This window comes from Camelus dromedarius, chromosome 19 (genome assembly GCF_036321535.1).
Source record: "Camelus dromedarius isolate mCamDro1 chromosome 19, mCamDro1.pat, whole genome shotgun sequence".
Classification (NCBI taxonomy): domain Eukaryota; kingdom Metazoa; phylum Chordata; class Mammalia; order Artiodactyla; family Camelidae; genus Camelus; species Camelus dromedarius.
Window position 1 is genome coordinate 25,632,016 of NC_087454.1, and position 18,680 is coordinate 25,650,695.

General features: G+C 47.3%; 1 long non-coding RNA gene across 1 annotated transcript in view; it reads left to right on the plus strand.

The window, feature by feature from the left end:
* LOC105086726 (uncharacterized) overlaps positions 1 to 18,680 on the plus strand; it is a 49,395-nt gene that overhangs the window by 30,020 nt on the left and 695 nt on the right. The window contains exons 3-5 of the long non-coding RNA XR_836949.3: positions 6,276 to 6,394; positions 8,562 to 8,954; positions 11,554 to 11,657. This is a non-coding gene — a long non-coding RNA (uncharacterized LOC105086726). The remainder of the gene's footprint in view (positions 1 to 6,275; positions 6,395 to 8,561; positions 8,955 to 11,553; positions 11,658 to 18,680) is intronic.

Consider the following 18,680-nt stretch of genomic DNA (forward strand, 5'->3'; position numbering starts at 1 on the left):
TACACATACATTTACCACATAACCTAGCAATCCTACTCCTAGAGATATTCTCTAGTGAAATGAAAATGTGTGTTTCTATAAAAAAAGCCTATCCACGGATATTTATAGTAGCACAATCATAATCACCCAGATTGGAAATAATCCAAATGTTCTTCAGCTGGTGAACAGATAAACAAACTCTGATCTATCCATACGATGGAATGCTACTCACCATTAAAAAAAATGAACTATTGATGAATGCAACAAATTGGCTGGATCTCAAAGGCATTATGCCAAGTGACAGAAGCTAGTCTCAAAAGGTTACACGACTGTATACGACCTCTGGAATGGATGGTAGGGATATGTGGTAGGCTAGGCTGTGGCACTCCTAAAAGGTAGCCAGCCACCGCCTAATCCCTGGCACCTGTGAATGTTAACTCACCCAGCAAAAAAGTATTTTGCAGATGTGATTAAGTTAAAGTTCCTGATATGGGGTGATGATCCTGGATTATCCAAGTGAGCCCTAAATGCAATCAAAGAGAGGCAGAAGGAGGTTTCACATAGACTAAAACACTATATGAAGGTGGAACAGAGGGAGATTGGATGATGCTGGCCTTGAAGATTGGATTAATGTGGCTGCAGCCAAGGGATGCTGGCAGCCATCAGAAGCTTGAAGAAGCAAGAAGCAGAGAGTCTCCCCTAGAGCCTCCAGAAGGAAGGCAGCCCTGCTAGCACCTTGATTTCAGCCCAGTGATACTGATTATGGACTTCTGGCCTCTAGAACTGGGAGAGAATAGGTTTCTGTTGCGTTAAGCCACCAAGTTTGTGGTGATTTGTTATAGCAGCCACAGGGAACAAATGAAGGACTGAAAACAGATCAGTGGTTTCCAGAGGTGAGCGTTCTTTAGGACATTGAAATTATCCTGTATCCTGTTTAAGGTGATGATTACAAAACGTAGACATTCATATGATCATTTCAATAGATACAGGAAAAGCATTTGACAAAATTAGATATCCATTTATGATAAAGACTTTCAACAAAGTGGGTGTAGAGGGAATGCATCTCAACATAATAAAGGCCGTCTATAACAAGCCTATAGCTAACATCTTATACAGCCGTGAAAAGCTGAAAGCTTTTCCTCTAAGATCAGGAACAAGACAAGAATGCTCACTCCCACTACTTTCATTCAACATAGTATTGAAAGTCCTAGCTGGAGCATTAAGCAAGCAAAAAAAGGCATTCAAATTGGAAAGGGAGAAGTAAAACTGTCCCTGTTTGCAGATGATGTGATATTATACACAGAAAACCCTTAAGACTCCACCCAAAAAAACTGTGAGATCTAATAAGTGAATTCGGTATAGTTGCAGGATACAAAATCAATAAACAGTAGTGTTTCTATACACTAATAACAAACTGTCAGAAAGAGAAATTAAGAAAAAACTCCATTTACAATTGTATCGAAAAGAATAAAATACCTGGGAAAAAATTTTAACCAAGGAAGTAAAAGACCTGTATGCTGAAAACCATGACACTGATGAAGGAAACTGAAGAAGACACAAGCAAATGGAAGGATATTTCATGTTCATGGGTTGAAAGAATTAAGATTGAAATGTCCATACTACCCAAAGCAATTTACAGATTCAGTGCGATCCCTATCAAAATGCCAACAGCATTTTTTCGTAGAAATAGAACAAACAATCCTAAAATTTGTATGGATCCATAAAAGACCCCAAATGGGCCAAGCAATCTTGAGAAAGATTAGAGGCATCACACTCCTTGATTTCAAACTGTATTACGAAGCTATCAAAATAACTACAAAAGTAACCAAAATAATACGATATCGGCATAAAATCATGAAACAGAATCCTAGAGCAAAATCAACAGAACAGAGTAGAGAGCCCAGAAATAAACCCACTTATATATGGTCAATTAATTTACAACAAAGGGGCCAAGAATATACAAGAAAGACAATCTCTTCAATAAAAGGTGTTGGGAAAGCTGGACAACCACATGCAAAAGAATAAAGCTGGACTGTATCTCATACCACACACAAACATTATCTCAAAATGGGTTAAAGGCTTGAATGGGAGACCTGAACCCATAAAATTCCTAGAAGAAAACCATAAGTGGTAAGCTCTCTGACATTAATATAATGGGGTATTTTGGATTTGACACCAAAAGCCAAGGCAATAAAAGCAAAAATAAAGTGGGACTACATCAAACTGAAAAGCTTCCACACAGCAAAGGAAACCATCAACAAAATGAAAAGGCAACCTACTGAATGGGAGAAGATATTTGCAAATCTTATACCTTATAAGACATTAATATCCAAAAATATATAAAGAATTCATACAACTCAATAGCAAAAAATGAACAAACTAGCAATCCAACTAAAAAATGAGCAGAGGATCTCAGTAGACATTACTCCAAAGAAAACATACAGATGGCCAACATGAAAAGGTTGAAACAAGAAAAAGCTCAACATCACTAATCAGCAGGGAAATGCAAATCAAAACCACAGTGATATATCACCTCACACCTGTCAGAATAGCTATTGTCAAAAAGACAAGAAGCAACAAGTGCTGGCAAAGATGTGGTGAAAAGGGAGCCCTTATGCCCTGTTGGTAGGAATGTAAATTGGTGCAGCCACTATAGTAAGCAGTGTGGATGTTTTTCAAAAAACTTACAAAAGACCCTGCAAGACCACGTCTTTTCTGAAGGAAACAAAAACACTAACTTGAAAAGATATATGCATCCCCATGTTCATTGAAGTATTATTTAAATAACCAAGATATGGAAACAACTTAAGTGTCTATTGATGGATGAATGGATAAAGAAAATGCGGTATATACACAAAGAATATTATTCAACTATTAAAAAAAGGAAAATTTCCATTTATGACAATATAGATGGACCTTGAGGGCATCGTGCTAAGTGAAATAAGTTACAGAAGGAAAAAAAAAGGATGATATCATTTATATGTGGAATCTAAAAACAAAACAAAACCAAAAAAGGAAATTTTTTTTCAAAAAAAAAACCAGGCTCATAGATACAGAGAACAGACTGGTGGTTGCCAGAGGCAGGGGGTGGAGAGTGGGTGACATGGGTGAAGGGGTCAAAAGGTACAAACTTTCAGTTATAAAATAAAGTCCTGGGGATGTAATGTATAGCATGGTGACTATTGTTAATAAAACTGTGTTGCATATGTGAAAGTTGCTAAGAGAGTAGATCTTACAAGTTCTCATAAGAAAAAAAATTTTGTAACTATGTACGGTTACAGATGTTAACTAGACTTTCTATGGTGATCATTTTGCAATTTACATACATACTAAATTATCATGTACACGTGAAGCTTATATAATGTTATATGTCAATTACACCTCAATAAAAAATTAAGAATCTAGGCATGTGTTAAAATTCATAAAACTGTACACCAAAAAAAGTGAATACTACTGTTTTAAAATTTAAAAAATCAATCAGTAAGTAAAATTTAAAAATTAAAAAAGTACAGGGATCCCCTAGAGGAAAAATCACCGTTGTCTTTTCCAAACCCTAGGAGACCTTGGAGCAAGGCTGGGGAGAAGCCATGTCTCCAGCCCAGGGGATTCTGAGCCCATTACAGGAAGTGGCAGAAAGAACTGCTATGTGTGTTGGCAGGTGGGGTAAAAGGGGAGGGTTGCTGGGGCGGGGATGTCAAGCTTGTTCTAGATACTGTGAACTTGAAGAGACCTCAGGCTATTCAAGTGGAAATGATGACTCTGAGAGAAGCAGGACGTGTGGGAAGCCAGGAAGTACAGGAGTTACCAGCATGGACTTTCCACTGAGACCTGCCCGGGTCCAGTGTTCCTGCTGTGTGACTTTGGCAGGTTACTTAGCCTCTCTGAAGGTCAGTTCCCCCTGGAAAACTAGGATAATGTTGGTACTTACCTCATGTGGGGATTCAATGAGAGAGTGCACGTAAGGCGTCTAACCCCTAGCCTGCCACATGATAAGGGCGGGACATGCGAGCTATGATTGGTACTGTCAAGAGACCAATGGGACCCGACTCATGCAGCCTTGAGGGGACTGAGAATCTATTTAGGACCACTGCAGAGATGCAAGGAGGGAGGTCACAGGAGGAAATGGAGGCAGCTGGAGAGATGGAAGAAGAGAGTTGGGGCAGAGCATGCGGGGAGGGGCTGTCCTGGGGCCGGAGCAGAACCAGGGAGAGGATGCAATGGTGTGTATTCATTTGCTAGGGCTTCTGTAACATGGTAACCACGAACTGGTGGCTTAAAACCACAGAAATGAGTCTGAGAGTGCGTATGGGCAGGGTCGAGGGCTGTGAGGGAGAATCTGTGGCCCTCCCCTCGCTTCTGGTGGTCCTGGGGTGCTGCTGCAACAGGTACCCAAAAATGTGGACATGGCTTTGGAATTGGGTAATGAATGGTAGTGGCTGGGAGAGTTTGAAGAGAGCCTAGATTGCCATGGAAGAGACTGTTGCTAGAAATATAAATGTTCAAGGTGTGGTGTCCGATGGAAATGAGGAACCTGTCATTGGAAACTAGAGGAAAGGCCATCTTCATTCTATGTACCTCAGGGCTGGGAAGGATAAACGCAATGGCACCTGTGTATCAATTGTTCAGCAAATGTGAGGGCTCGGAGGCTCCATGACAGTGTCCTGCTGTGGGGTCAGTGTGAGGCTCCCCAGGAAGGACTGGAGGCACGGGCCGAGGCTCCTGGGGGAATTGAGGGCTATAAGGAGCTCTGCAGACAAGATGAGTTTGTTCAAGGCAAAGGGGTAGGGAATCCTGGGGCCTCTCTCTGGGCACCCGGGGTTGTGTTTCTCCTTCCCGCTCTTCTTTTCACAGTTGTCTCCTGCAAACCTCCCAGCACTGCTTTCTCTAGACTAGTCCCTCCCAGCCCCACCCCTTTCTGCTCCCCTCTTGACCATGACTCTCTGTTTTGGACCCTTTGTATGTGCCCAGAGCTTTATGCAAAGGGTGTTTCACAAACCCTCACAATAGCTCCTAGGCTCGCAGGGCAGGAACTACTATTCTCATTTTATAGACAAGTATGCAGAGGCTCAGAGAGGTTATCTGACTCCCCCAGGTCACACAGCATTTTGGAGGCCACAGTATTCAAGCCCCAGTCTCATCTTTAGATTCCCAGCCCCGAGGTGGGTACAACATACCACATGGCTTTGGTTTTTGGTGTTTCGTTTTCTGGGAAGCTCAGCCTGAGTGAAAAAGTGAAGCCAGAGGCAGAGATACCCGGAGTTCCCCAGGCCAGACCCCAGCCTGAGAGAATCTGGCCTTTGGGGGGTGTTCATCTCCAAGGCACTTGGAGCATCCCTGAGGGACAGATGTTTCAGCGCAGCTGTGGGCATGACCACAAGGGGGCGGTGGCACCCATGTGATGATCTGCTGGCAGGTTGGAGCTTGAGGTCTGCAGAGGTGGAGAGGGGGTCCACCTCCCCAGACTTCTCAGAGCTCCCGGCTGCCAGGACCCTCCCAGACTCCCTCCTCCACAGAGAGGTTTGTCTGCTTTCAGGGTATGTAACTTTGACTGAAACTGGTTGTTCCTGGGTTTCCTGAGCTGGGGCTGGGCTTGATGCTGAAGGAGCCCCCCCATCTCCCACCACAAACACCCACATTCGGCCCCACCTCAGAATCACTGGAGCCCCTCACTCTGGCCTCCCTGGGGACTGAGTTACGATGAAATCCACCCTGACTCCCCTGGGCCCTGTGGGCAGACACGGTCAGCCCCAACCTTTTGGGCTTTCTCCTCTCTCCTTCCTCAGGATCTTAGAATTCTGAGAAAACAGCCCTTCGGGGGTTCTCAAACTGGGCTCAGCAGGGCTTATTGGGTCCCTAGAGGGGGCTCCAGGGAACCTGTGAGGAGAAGGGTGCGAAGGAAGGGGACTGGCGTCCAGCTCCTCTCTCCCCTCCTCCTTTAGAGACCTTCTAGAATCAGCTCTTCTATATTTTGAGCTTTTTCTTTTTAAAAAAATTTTTCTTAAATTGAACAATGTTGTGTTAATTTCTAGTGTACAGCACAGTGATTCAGTTATACACATACATACATACATATTCCTTCTCATATTCTTTTTCATTCTAGGCCATTACAAGATATTGAATATAGTTCCCTGTGCTGTACAGTGGGGCATTGCTATTTATCTATTTTATATGTAGTAGTTAGTGTCTGCTAATCCTTTCTCTTAAGATTTCTTTTGAAGAAAGGGCTCCACTGCTTGAGCGGCTAGAGGAAAGGTCTTTGAAAGACACTACACTAATCCATTCTCCTCATTTCACAGATGGAAAAACTGAGACGGGGGGAGCAGAGACTTACATAATCACACACCTCGAGAGAAGCAGAGTCATCTCTGGAATGCAGGTCTCATGGCCGCCAGGCCCACCCTACACAGCGCCTGGGGTGAGTGAGTCGGGTAGGGGTGGAGAGCAGAGGAAACTCCGGTAACTGTCAGCAACATGATACAAGGGGCCGAAGTCCATGAAACCACACCAGCTGAGGATCTGTCACTCAATCAACAAATATTAATTGAGCACCTACTATGTGCCAGGCATCTAGATACACAGGATGCAACAGCCAACAAAGCTTAGCGCCCAGCCTTCAAGAAACTGAAATTCTAGTGGGCGTTCTGTTCATCCTGTGATAAAGCAAAAATGGCAAGACAGATGATTAAAAGCCCACTTCATCCAATTTTATAGTTGCTGTGCCGATATACCATCCTTCTCATGATTTGTCCTCTGTTTCCTTCATACCCCTTGTCTTTCTCATCCATATCTTTCCTGATTCCTGGATCCGTCTTCCTCATCCTCCTCCAAGGAGGCATCATTGACAGGCAAGGAGGGGCCTGCCCTTCTGCATCCACATAGGTCCAGTGAGCACAGGGAGGCTGTTTACCTGGGAGGCCAGGCAGGCCGCCCCTCGCGCCCATCGCTGGTGCCTGGGAGTTGGGTTTGCTGACACCCCAGGAGGAGGACTGCTCTGTTGGGTGCTGCCTTGGGCTGCAGATCTGATTCCAACCCTCTCTGCCCACAGCAGAGGGAGGGGAAGAGGGAAGGAAGAGGAGGAAGGGCAGGAGGTAGCGGGCCAGGGCCAGGCGGGCCTGTGGGGAGTCCCAGGCCTCGAGTCCATCCAAATTGTCTCTGTTAATGAGGAGACCCGGACTGGACTTCCCTGAACTCCGGCCTAGAAACAAGGAGCATTCCCTGGGCGTTACTGCAGAAGCCTCTGAAGACTTAGGGAAAGTAGGCTCACCACACACTCATGGTATCCATACAGGGAGTGCTTGTGGTTCCTCATTCCAGAGTGGGCCAGCTTCTCAGGGAGGCCCTGCCTGAGGGGGAGACACAGCCCCGTCCTCAGGGACCCCAGTCTGAGGGGGAGACACAGCCCTGTCCTCAGGGAGCCCCAGTCTGAATGGGGAGACACAGCCCCGTCCTCAGGGACCCCAGTCTGAGGGGAGACACAGCCCTGTCCTCAGGGAGCCCTGGTCTGAGGGGAGACACAGCCCTGCTGAGGGGAGAGATACAGTCTGAGGGGGAAAAACAGTTTTTCTTCTCCGGGGATCTCTGCTAGGGTATCCATGTCTCCCTGCGTCCCTGCCACTGTCTTGCTGCCTCTATTCGTTTCTCTCCCTCTCTGCATTTCTCTCTCTCTGTTATGTGTGTGCACGTGCAGAAACACATGCAGGGAGACATCCATGTGCATTCAGAGGAAGTCTTAAAAACATTCAAGACCAAATCTCAATAAATGCCAAAAACACAGTCCAAACTCCAAGGACTGTGGAGACCCAGACTCAGCGATGAGTCAGGAAAGACCTTGGGGTTGAGCTGCCAGGTGAGGTCTGGTTGGGCTCCAGACTTCACCTGACTCAGAGGCTTGGTCCTGCTGTGCCCTCCGAGGCTATTGGGGTGACAGCCTCACCAGGGGTTGTGTCCTCTTTGGTAACCAGGACAGGGAGTGAGCCCCACCCCCTTGGCACTGTTTCTTCTCAGCCTCACAGGCCCTGATCCATGTCTGGCTACCAAGGGAGCAGGAACTGGCAGGACTAGGAATGCATACAGTGACTGAAGACACCAGAGGGCCAGGGGAGAGGGGAGAATTGGGGCTGACTGCCAGATGTTCCAGCCCACAGGCCAAGAAGCAGAGGATCATTGCCCCTCACCCGCCAACACACACAACTGTCTTGACTCCCAGACAGGGAGAGAGAGAACAGGCTTTGGCATCTTCCTGGATGTGTCCCATGGCCCCTGTTTGAGCCCTAGGGGCCTCCATGCTGGGGAGGGCCAAGGGGTGGGCAGGAAGGGACCCTGAATGGGGTTCAATTCCAATAACATTTGGAAAACACCCTTCTGTCACTTGCATGACCTTAGTCACTGTCTGTTCCAGGAACAGACAAAAGCCACCTCCTATTCGTTCATAAACATGGAAACTAGAAGCTATGCCCAGGAATTATCACTGTCCAAATGAGAGACAGAGGAAGGGAAGTCCTGACTGAGCTGGGGATGTGGAGAAGCTGCAAAGTTGACTTTTCTAGGACTCTTTAAACTAGGAGCATTTGTTTTCTTCGCAGTTCAGTCAGCCTGGAGGCAGAGGAATGAAGAGTTTGACATATGTAACCTCAGCAGCTCGAAGTGAACAGGTCACATCTCCAGCAACGGAGCTCACTCTCTTTTGCCCCTGCCTTTGCTAGATGTCTCTGATGGGAGGGGATTCGAACTGTGAGGCTGCTGTGTCCCCTGCCCTCCACCTGGTCACCACAGACCCTGGCAGAGAAGATGGGGCACTAGAGTTCCACTTTACTAGAAGCCCCAGAGCCTTCCCGGCTGAGTTTGAGAACTCCTCCTGGGCAGACGGATTTCACTGAGATTTTACTCTGAAATGGCCCCATTGTGCTCCGGGTGGCGCCACGGAGGTGGGAGCAGCGCGGTGAGGAGGCTGCGGTCTGAGCCTCCGAGCTATGAAGGTACATCTGGTCTCGGTGCTGCCCGCCCAGTCCGTCAACAGGCCTGGCATGGCGCCTTCCTTCTTGGCATTTTCCATGCCGGATTACGGTTCAGCCAGACTTCCTGTGCAGGTCTAGCCAGTCCTGAGCCCTGGGGGTAGGGAGTGGGGCAGGAGGAGGAGTGTAAGCCTCAGGGCTACTATCTGGTGGACAAACAAGATGTTTATCCAGTGCAGGAGAAAGGGGAGGCCCAGGGATGAAGCTGCCGGTGCCTTGGCCTTTCCTTCCTGCCTTTCCATCCCCATTCCACACACACACACACACACACACAGCATCGCGCGGCTGTTGGAGGCCCTGCCATGCACACCCGAACATCAACACCAAAGGACCGGAGGATGGACAGACACACACACACACATATACACACACCATACAACAAGGAGACCCCTGCAGACAAGGCTGTGTTCACTTTTATGACATAACCTTCCTAAACACACCCGCCCAGGGAGCACCCCCTACACACACACAGCTTTTGTGTTTTAAAGTCAATTAACTCTGGCAAAACACAGAGTTCAAGGGGTGGCTCTAGTCCAAGGGCGTCACAGCAGCCGCCAATGCCAAGATGGAGAATCGGCCCAGGACGGAAGGAGGTGGTGGCTGGCGGCAGGGACAGGGCATACAGGGCACAGTTGCCAGGTTTGTAATGTGGCGCCTCTGGGATGAACTGAGCCTTGATCTTGGATGCTGTCCTGGGAGGCTGCAAGGAAAAAGGACCTGCCTTCCTGGATTAAGGAGCCAGGCTCTGGGGCCACATGCAGACAGAACAGGAGAGTGGACAGATGGACTCCTAGAGGGACTCTGAGGCCCCCTAGGGCCTCAAAGCCACTCAAAGTGCGGTTCACGGACAGCAGCACGACATGGGAACTTCTCAGAAATGCAGACTCTCAGGATCCCCCCAGTCCTGCCCCACAACCCTCCCCTATTTCTACCAACTTCAGGGAATAGACACAGCCTGTGGAGGCTCTGGTAGTGTAGGGTTACAGGCAGGGAAGGCAGCCGGCCCTTGCCTGTCCCCCTGCCCCCTCCATCACATGGCACACTGATTCTCGGAGGGTTTCTGGCATGCCTGTAGAACAGGCCCAGGAGGAAGGAGAAGGAGAAGGAGCTACCCCTCCTTCACAGCGGTGGTGAGAGGCCAGTCTGGAGTGGGCAGTGGGCCGACTGTGTTTTCATTACTTGCTCCTGAGCCAGGACCAGGGTGGTCCCGCAGTCAGGTAAACACCTGGCGGCAGCACCTGAAGGGACTAAGGAGAGCTTTCCCACCAGACTGACCCTGACTGACCCTGACAAGGCCAAAACCGACACCAGATTCCCAAGGCTGCATCCCGCCCACAGCCTGGGCTGCTCATCACAGCCGGCTGCTGGCAGTGGCTCCCTCTCGGGCCTCTGTTCTCCACTGCTGTTTTCTCTGAGAGGAACTAGAGATGATGTGTGCAGTAGAGGTTACAGGGGACCAGGCTTTCTCATCCTCAGCACTACTGACATTTTGGGCTGGATGATCCTTTGTCGTTCAGGCCGCCCTGTGCATCGTAGGATGTTTGGCAGCACCCCTGGCCTCTACCCACCAGGTGTCAGCACCAGCCCCCTCCACAGCTGCAGGTGTTTCCTGGGGGAGCTGGGAAACTCAGCCCTGACTGAGAACTGCTGGTGTAGATTGAAAAGTCCTTATTTACCAAAGGAAGAAGTCAGGGATGGATGGAGAGAGAGAGAGGGAGAGAGAGAGTTGGGGTGGGGGAGGAAAAGAGAGAAACAGGAGAGAGAGATAAAAAGAAGGAAAAAAAAGATACTGAGAATAAGAAAGTGAGATAAAAAGAGAAAAGAAATAAAAGCAGCAAAAGAGAGAAGTTTAGAGACACAGAGTGAGGGCCAGGCCCTGGAAGGCAGTGGGGAGCAAGCAGGTAGGCAGACCCAAAGGTTGGAGTCTGGAGATGTAACTGGGGTAGAGGAACCACTTCAGAATGCTAATATCATGGTCAAAACCAAGGTCCTGGCTTCCCTGCACCGCAGAAGCCAGGCCACGGAACAGAGATTTTTAGGGGTGAAGCTTCTGCCAGGTCTCTGGCCATGCTGCTCGCTTAGTGTGGTTGGAATTTGGGTGTGGGACCTCCTCAGATTTCTCTGGGCCTCAATTTTTACCTCTAGAAAATGGGCCACTGCTGAACAGAAAGCCTGTAGGACTGAGCACTTTTTATCTTTGCAATCTCCTAAACCCCACCGAGATGATCCTGATGAGGCATAGCCCACAAGGACAAGAAGAGTGAAGGTGTGCAGTAGTCAGGAAGATTCTGGAAGCTCTAAAGGGATGGACAATCACTTAGCCTGGCAGAAACTGCACCTTAACTGCCTGGGGTTGGGGGTGGGGGTGAGAGGATGGGCAGGATAACAGAAAGAAGCCACTGCTTCAGGCTGTGGGTATCTTGAACGTCTCAACACCTGGAAACGCCAGATCTCTCTAAAAGGGGGGAGGGGTGGTGCTGGGGGTGAGAACTGAAGAGGACTGGTTGGAAGTGGATTAAGGAGCTGTGATAACCCCAGATCCCCCCCTCCACTTCTTGCACAGCTGGACACTGCCTTCTCCACCCTGGCAGAGAATGGGCTGGCTTACCAACAGAGAGGATTACACAGCTGAGGCAGGGGATTAAGTGCAAGTCTGAACACTGAACGGTAAGTTTCCATGAGCTCTTCCCCATTCAGCATCAGAACATTGGAAACAGGTTTATATCCCCCAGCAAATTCCAGGGATTCTCTCTAGGGAAATTGTCCCAAGAGAAGAGTCCTACAGATATTGACGTTTAAAGGTTTCTCAATGAAAAAGTTAGCTTGTCACCAAATCTTCTAGGCACAAGCCCTGTTCACATAATCAGAGCCTTAGTCTTAAGTATGCATAGACAACCAACAATCACTGGGCATTACAAGAGAGGCGTCATTATAAAAAGAGAACCCAGAGTAAGCAAATAAGGAAAAAAAAAACAAAAACAACCTTAACTCAGAGATGATGCAGAAAGCAGAATCCTTTCTGCCTCTTTGAGATAATTAATATTCTCAGAGACTAGAGAAATACTGTGACCTTTGAAACAAGAGTAGGATGCTATATGGAAGTGATGGTCACAGAATAAGCAATAGCTCTTGAAAATTAAAAACATGATAGCAAGCTATGTAGTATCCTTGCTAAAAATATTTAATCTGAATTTTTACCGCAATCTGACTTCCAGGCTCCAGTAAATGCAAGAGGTAGAGGAATAAAATTGAATGACATCATGAAGAACCAATCAGACAAACCCAGAATGCAGGCCATTCTACAGGACAACTTGCCTAGATACTGAAAATGGCCATGTAGGGAAAACTATTATAGATGTTGAAAAAGACTAAGGAGACCCAGCAACTGAATGACTCTAGATGGGATCTCAGTATAAAAGAAAATTTGAGCACAGTTGGGGAAATTTGAACATGGACAAGACATTAAAGATATTAGGGAATTATTGTTAACTTTCTTAGATGTGAAAATGGTGATGTGGTTATGTAGCAGAATAGCCTTGATTTTAGGATCTGCAGGTGAAAGTACTTAAAAATCAACCATTAACATGGTCTACAAATTTCTTTCAAATGATTCTGCCAAAATATACAGGCAGTTCGTAGGTAGACGTATAATAATTGTTCAATGTAGTCCTGCACTATCTAATACAGTAGCTAATTGTCACATGTAGCTTCTAAGCACTTGACATCATTCAGATTGAGATATGCTGTGAATTCGGTGGTGAACAAGCACACACCGAATTCCAAAGACTTAGCACCAAAAAAAGGAATGAAATGTATCTTATTAACAATTTTTATATTGACTGCATATAGAAATATTTTAAAATAAGTAAAACATTAAAGTTCATTTTATCTGTTTCTTTTAACCTTTTTAATGTGGCTACTGGAAAGCTTAAAATTAGGTATGTGGCTCACATTGTACTTCTAGTACTGACCTAGATGGTAGGGAAAAGAGTGTTAGGTATACTATTTTTTCAACTTCTCTGAAAATTTGCAATTCTCTGAATAAAAAGGAAGAAAAAGAAACAAAATAAAAATAAAGTAGAAGACTTTCTTTTCAATCAGTAGAAGGGTTAGAGACCAAAATCCTCTTGAAAGTAAGGTGACAAAAAGTAAAGATTAGAAAATCAGAGAACCAAGCTAAGAGGCCCATGTCAAAAAGACAGAACATAATAAACACAGAAAGGAACCAAAGGGCATGAGCTTCTAGGTTAAAGGGGAGCCTGAGGACTCAGCTCTGTGAATGAAAAAACACACCAACCAATGCACTGGAAAATAAAGAAATTCTAAAAAGTTTCCAGAGGAAAAAAAATACAGATCACATATAAAGACCTAGGAATTAGACTGTCACTGAACTACTCCATAACCAGCCAGGAAACTAGAAGACAAAGGGAAATAACTCTTGAAACTCTGAAGGAAAAAATTTCCAACCTAGAATCAGATACCCAGCCAAGCTATCAATCAAGATGAAGGTAGGATAAAGATATTTTTAGACATACAAAGTCTCAAAAATTTTACCTCCCTTGCACCATTTCTCTGAAAGCTATTGAAGGAAGTGCACCAGCAAAAGAAGAAATAAAGGTAGAAGGCATTGGATTCAGAAAGCAGGGAATCTGATGTAGGAAGACAGCAAAGGGAATTCCCAATCAACGGTAAAGGGACACTTCAGGATGCTAACCATGCAGCAGTCCTCTCAGAGAGTACCCATCCAGCCAGGAGCAGAAAGATGTTTGGCTCTAAAGGCAATTCACCAAGAAAAAACAAATGGGACTGATAGATGATTCTTCTGAAAGAAGTTTTACAATTATAGCAGGGGGCTTGGGAGTTAATTAGTGACGGGAACATACAAAATTAAGCAAACAAACAAAAAGCATGAAAAACAAAATGTTACACAAGAAAAAAAGGTATAACCCAGGTACATTATGACTATTTACATAGTTAAAATGTTAACATCGAATTGAGATCTAACTATATTGGGGGGATGGGGGAAAAGTATGTGTGTTGGGGATGGAATGGAGCTAATCTTCACCTTTTGTAGTGGAAAGATAATCTACCAGCTAAAGTAGGATAATAAAAAATACTCATGGGATTAAAAGTTAGTTATATGTTATTTAAAGAATTAGAAGAAAAATAGGAAGAAAGGGCTGGAAAGTCTAAAAGAAGTTGCCTCTGGGGACTGGGGATGGGGAAGGGTGAGGCAGGCAATTGCTGTTTTCCTTTACAGTCTGTGTAGTATTATTTGGCTTTTTAAAAAGTATTTATATGCATATATCACTTTGCTAAAAATAAAAGTTGAATTAAAAGATAAAAAGAAAACCCAGGTCATCCAGGGCAGGGCGAGCAACTGCCCAGAACTAAGGGTCATTCCAGGTGTCACTGCCTGGCAGCTGCCTACGTCAGCAACTCCGGACATGGCCAGAGGGAGCCTTTTTGGAGAAACATTATCCTGCCTACCCCCGTGACTCATAGGTTCCCATTGTCTCCACACCCCTGCCACTGTCCCACCACAGGGATGTGTGTGTGATGTGGGGGGCAGGGACCGGAGGAACTTTCTGTGTTCTTTGTTTACTGGGTGCCCCACTCCCATCCCCAGGGGTACAGGCTTCCTTGCCAGGGACCAGGTGTCAGGCACAGGGCACTGGGTGCCGAAAAGGAGAATAAACAATCTTAAAATACCTCTCTGCCTGCCCATTGTGGAAATTCAGAATCATGTGGTTAAGCAGGACCTATGAGATCAACTTACCAATGTCTCCAAGAGGTGGACACCAACCCTTTGCCTGAGTGCTTTGAATGACAGGGATCTCAGTGCTTCAGAGGGACACAGTTAGGGGTTGTGGGCAAAGTCAAGGGCACATAAGCGTCTTTGGTTCCTATAGGCTTTTGTGTGAACCATCCCCCGTGCTTATATTGGTCAAGGCCCTTTGAGTTTCAAGGAGCCCAGTAGTTATGAAAGATGAGGTTCAGTGAAAGGGTACAGCTCTCAGGGGAAACAAGACCTGCCCAGTCCCTGTCTCTACCTCTCTCGGTTTGTGTCTGCTCTGTTCTACTTCTCTCTGCACACCTTCTTCCTCTCCCTGCCCACTGGCTCACATGACCCCAAATGCCTGCCACCATGCCCAAGCCCCCATGACCTCTGGGATCAGCTCCCAGCAGCTCCCTGTCTCAGTCCCTTGATGTCCTGATTTTAGATGCCAAGCCAGGTCATCTCATTGGTTGATCTTAGTTCGGGTTTCCTCTCCTCGTCCAATCAGCTTTACGGAGGCAAGTCACGTGGTTGGCTGCCTGGGCTGTTCGTCTTCAGGAAGAACAGTGGATAATGAAAGCATCTCATATGTATCCACTGCACTCACCACCTTTCTCTGCCTCTCACCCCACATTCATCCACGGGCGCCTTCAGCAAATACTTAACTAATTAACTTCAGACCGAGTTACTAGGGGTTTGAAGGTGGAGGAACCAGGCTCAGATCTGTGACTTTGGGCAAAGCACTGCTCATGTATGGGTCTAAGTTCCCTCTTCTGTAACGTGAGGGAGGCTATGTTTCACCTAGATCGGAGGTTCTTAACCCTGAGAGAACATTAGAATCATTTAGGGAGTTTTTAAATAAAATTCTGAGAGCTGGCCTCATCCCCCACCCTCCGCAAAGATTCTGACTTCACTGGTTGGAGTAAGATCTGGGTAACACTTCAAAAAGGCCCCAGTGATTCTAAAAGCAACCAGGGTTGAGAGCCGTTGGATTAAAATCTAATCATCAGGTTGTCACTAATATTCAGTGGCTAGAATGGTACTTGGCTTACAGTAGGTGCTCAATAGATCCTTGAAGGAATGAATTCCCATCGGCTGTAACATTCTGTTCTGAGTTGAGAGGTAGGTTTTGGGGTACTGGAGAGCTCTAGGGGAACCAAACTTAAAGAATTTGCTCAGAACCAGGGGCAGAAAGACCCTGGTGGAAGGGGCACTGCCAGTTAAGGAGGAATCTCAGGAATGGTCCTTTGAAGGCAGACCGAGCTGGGTTCTCTGACTCACTTGGCACTGCTGCTGTTGTGGGGGCCCAGAGGCTGGGGGGCTGCCCTGAGATAGGGATCCTCCCCTCAACAGCCCTGCGACCTCAAGCCAGTCAATGAACCATCAGATTTTCACATGTAAAACAGCAATATAGGGTTTTCTTTCATTAGGCTGATGAGAGAGGATTAAGGAAGACAAAGAATTGGAATGTAGGTAATTTTTTATATGAGGCCTAATCTCAGGTAAAACTCAGGTTGTCACTGCCTGAAATCTCCCCGAGGGAGCAGTAAATAGAGGGCACTAAATAGTCAGATCTGACCTGGAAAATGAGAGGTGTCCAGTCTCTCATATCCCTGGAACTTAAGTGGGTTATTGTTAAGCATTTCCTAGGGTGATCAAATGAATAGGGATGTACCTGCTACCACTATGGACGGTAACATGGAGAAAGGCTGCGGGCCTCACATGCTAAAGTTTGAAGTAGGTCATAGTTCCCAGGTTTCCTAAGAACTAACAGAGAGGCCCAGACAGGTTAAGTGACTTGCTCAATGTCGGGCAGCTAGGGGAGGGCTGAGCCTGGAATTTGAAGCAGCCCAAGAACAGTCCCTGCCCTGCCCTCTCATTTGGAAGATGGGACAGACACCTGTGAAACATCTAGAAAACAAGCCAGCAGCCACAAATGTGAAGTTACCTGCCAGGTGGAAAAGAGCAGAGCAGAAAACCTGGGAGAGGCAGAGACTGCTAAGAGAATCCTCCTAGAAGGTTAGTGTAGAACCAGGCCAGCCAGTCGTGGAGGGGAGTGAAGCGGTAACTTCTCACTAACTAACATCTTGGGGTGCTTCTCCTGGGACGACAGGCCAAGGTCTTCGGGTTGAGCATTGAGGATGTTACAGAGAGGGCTCTTTTCATGGTGAGAACCAGAGACCACATTAGCTAGCCCACGGAAAGAGGAGTTTGTGGTCAGGATTCAACAGGCCGTCTCAAAGGGACCAGAGGTGGGACCAGCATCTCCTTACAGAGTCCAGAGCTGGAGCTAGACAGCTGTCTTCTCTGTAGTGTTTGTTCTTCTCTCTTTCTCTGTCTTTCTGTTTCCCTCAGTCCTTCTTTCTCTGCATCTGTCTGGCTTCATACTGCGCATGTACACACCACACACACACACACACATGCCCCTCTGCCTTCCTCTGTGTGTCTGCTCCATTCTCCTCTCTCTGCTGTCTGACTTCTATGTGAGCATACTTTCTGCTCCCCCATAATTGTGGTGGTGACCATGAAAGTACACCCTGCAGACCTCTAACTACAGGGAGGTAATTGACCAAAGACCTAAAGTTTGTGCCCAGGCCATGCACTGTTCCAACCAGTGACTGAACTGAGCAGGGTACCAAGGTGGGTCCGTTCTCCGGAGACCTAGGAGTCGTCCAAACCTAGCCTAACCTCCCTTAGCCTGCGTGGCAGTTGAGGCCACTCCCACCCAACCTCCCCTCCCTCTTGGTCCCTTGGAATGGGACTTGCATCTGAGTCAGCCTCTCACAGGTGCCTCCCCTAACACCATCCTTTCTGGTTTAACCCAGCTGTGGTATCTGCTTCTTGGAGAAGGTGGACTCACAGACTGCTGTTCTGTGTGGATCCCCCCATTCCAACCCTACTGACCTCTCCTTTTACCTCCTGTCACCAACACACCTGCTGAGGATGGGCGTGGAATAAAACAAAGGAAGAGGAACCTTTTCCCTGGGCCCTCTTGTCAAGTCCCAGCACAGAGCCTGTCCCAAAGCAAGCAGTCAATAAAAAGTGGTGGTGGTTAGAGGGACAGAACCACACATGGCTCAAAAGCCTGAGCATGCCTGGGGGCCATGGACAATGCCTGCCCTGAGCGGGGACCGGACCATGGCTGGCTCACCGAGGACAGCTGCTGGGAGGATTCTGGGGTGGGGCTGGGGGCACTGGACTGCAGCATCCACTTCTGACTGGGGCCCTGGACATCCTGCATGGAGTCACCTCCTCCCCTGCACTGGGGGCGGGGAATTTCTGAAAGGCCTTAGACTCCTTCCTGTGTTGACTTAAAAAAGGCGCAGGATCCTGTATGTCAGTGGTGTTTTTGCTCAGCAGTACGACCCTTGCAGCCTTAGACTGGATCCCAACCCACCTAATAGCCCTAGTCCAGTTAGCAGACCTAGTGTTTGCCAAGAGGGTCTCCCCTTTAATTTTAAGGATGCCCAGGGGATGGGGACTTGGCTGAAACCACAGTGCAGTTGGGAGAGTGTAATGTATCCCCCGGACTGGGCTCTGGGCAGTCTGAGAACTCCAGCTGAAGGCAGAAATGCCTATGCACAAGGTTTGTGTTCCCCTTTCTGCCTCCAGTTCGGAGCGTGACCCAAGAGCTTCCGTGTACATATGTGGGGCAGGTACCTGAGTAACCTGCCCACCCACTACCCTTAGCTCCCATGGCCTTGAATCCTCACCCCTACTCAGCAATGGTCTGAGGGGCCCACAGGATCGCAGGGAACACTTTATGAATTACGTTCCCCCTGAAACACAGACATTGCTTTGCTCCTTTTCAAGGTGGGCAAAACCTCACTGTCTCCCACCCACCCAGTCCCCACATCCCATCCAGAAGGAGGTCAGTGCAGTGATGTGCTGGTAAATGTTTAACATCTGGC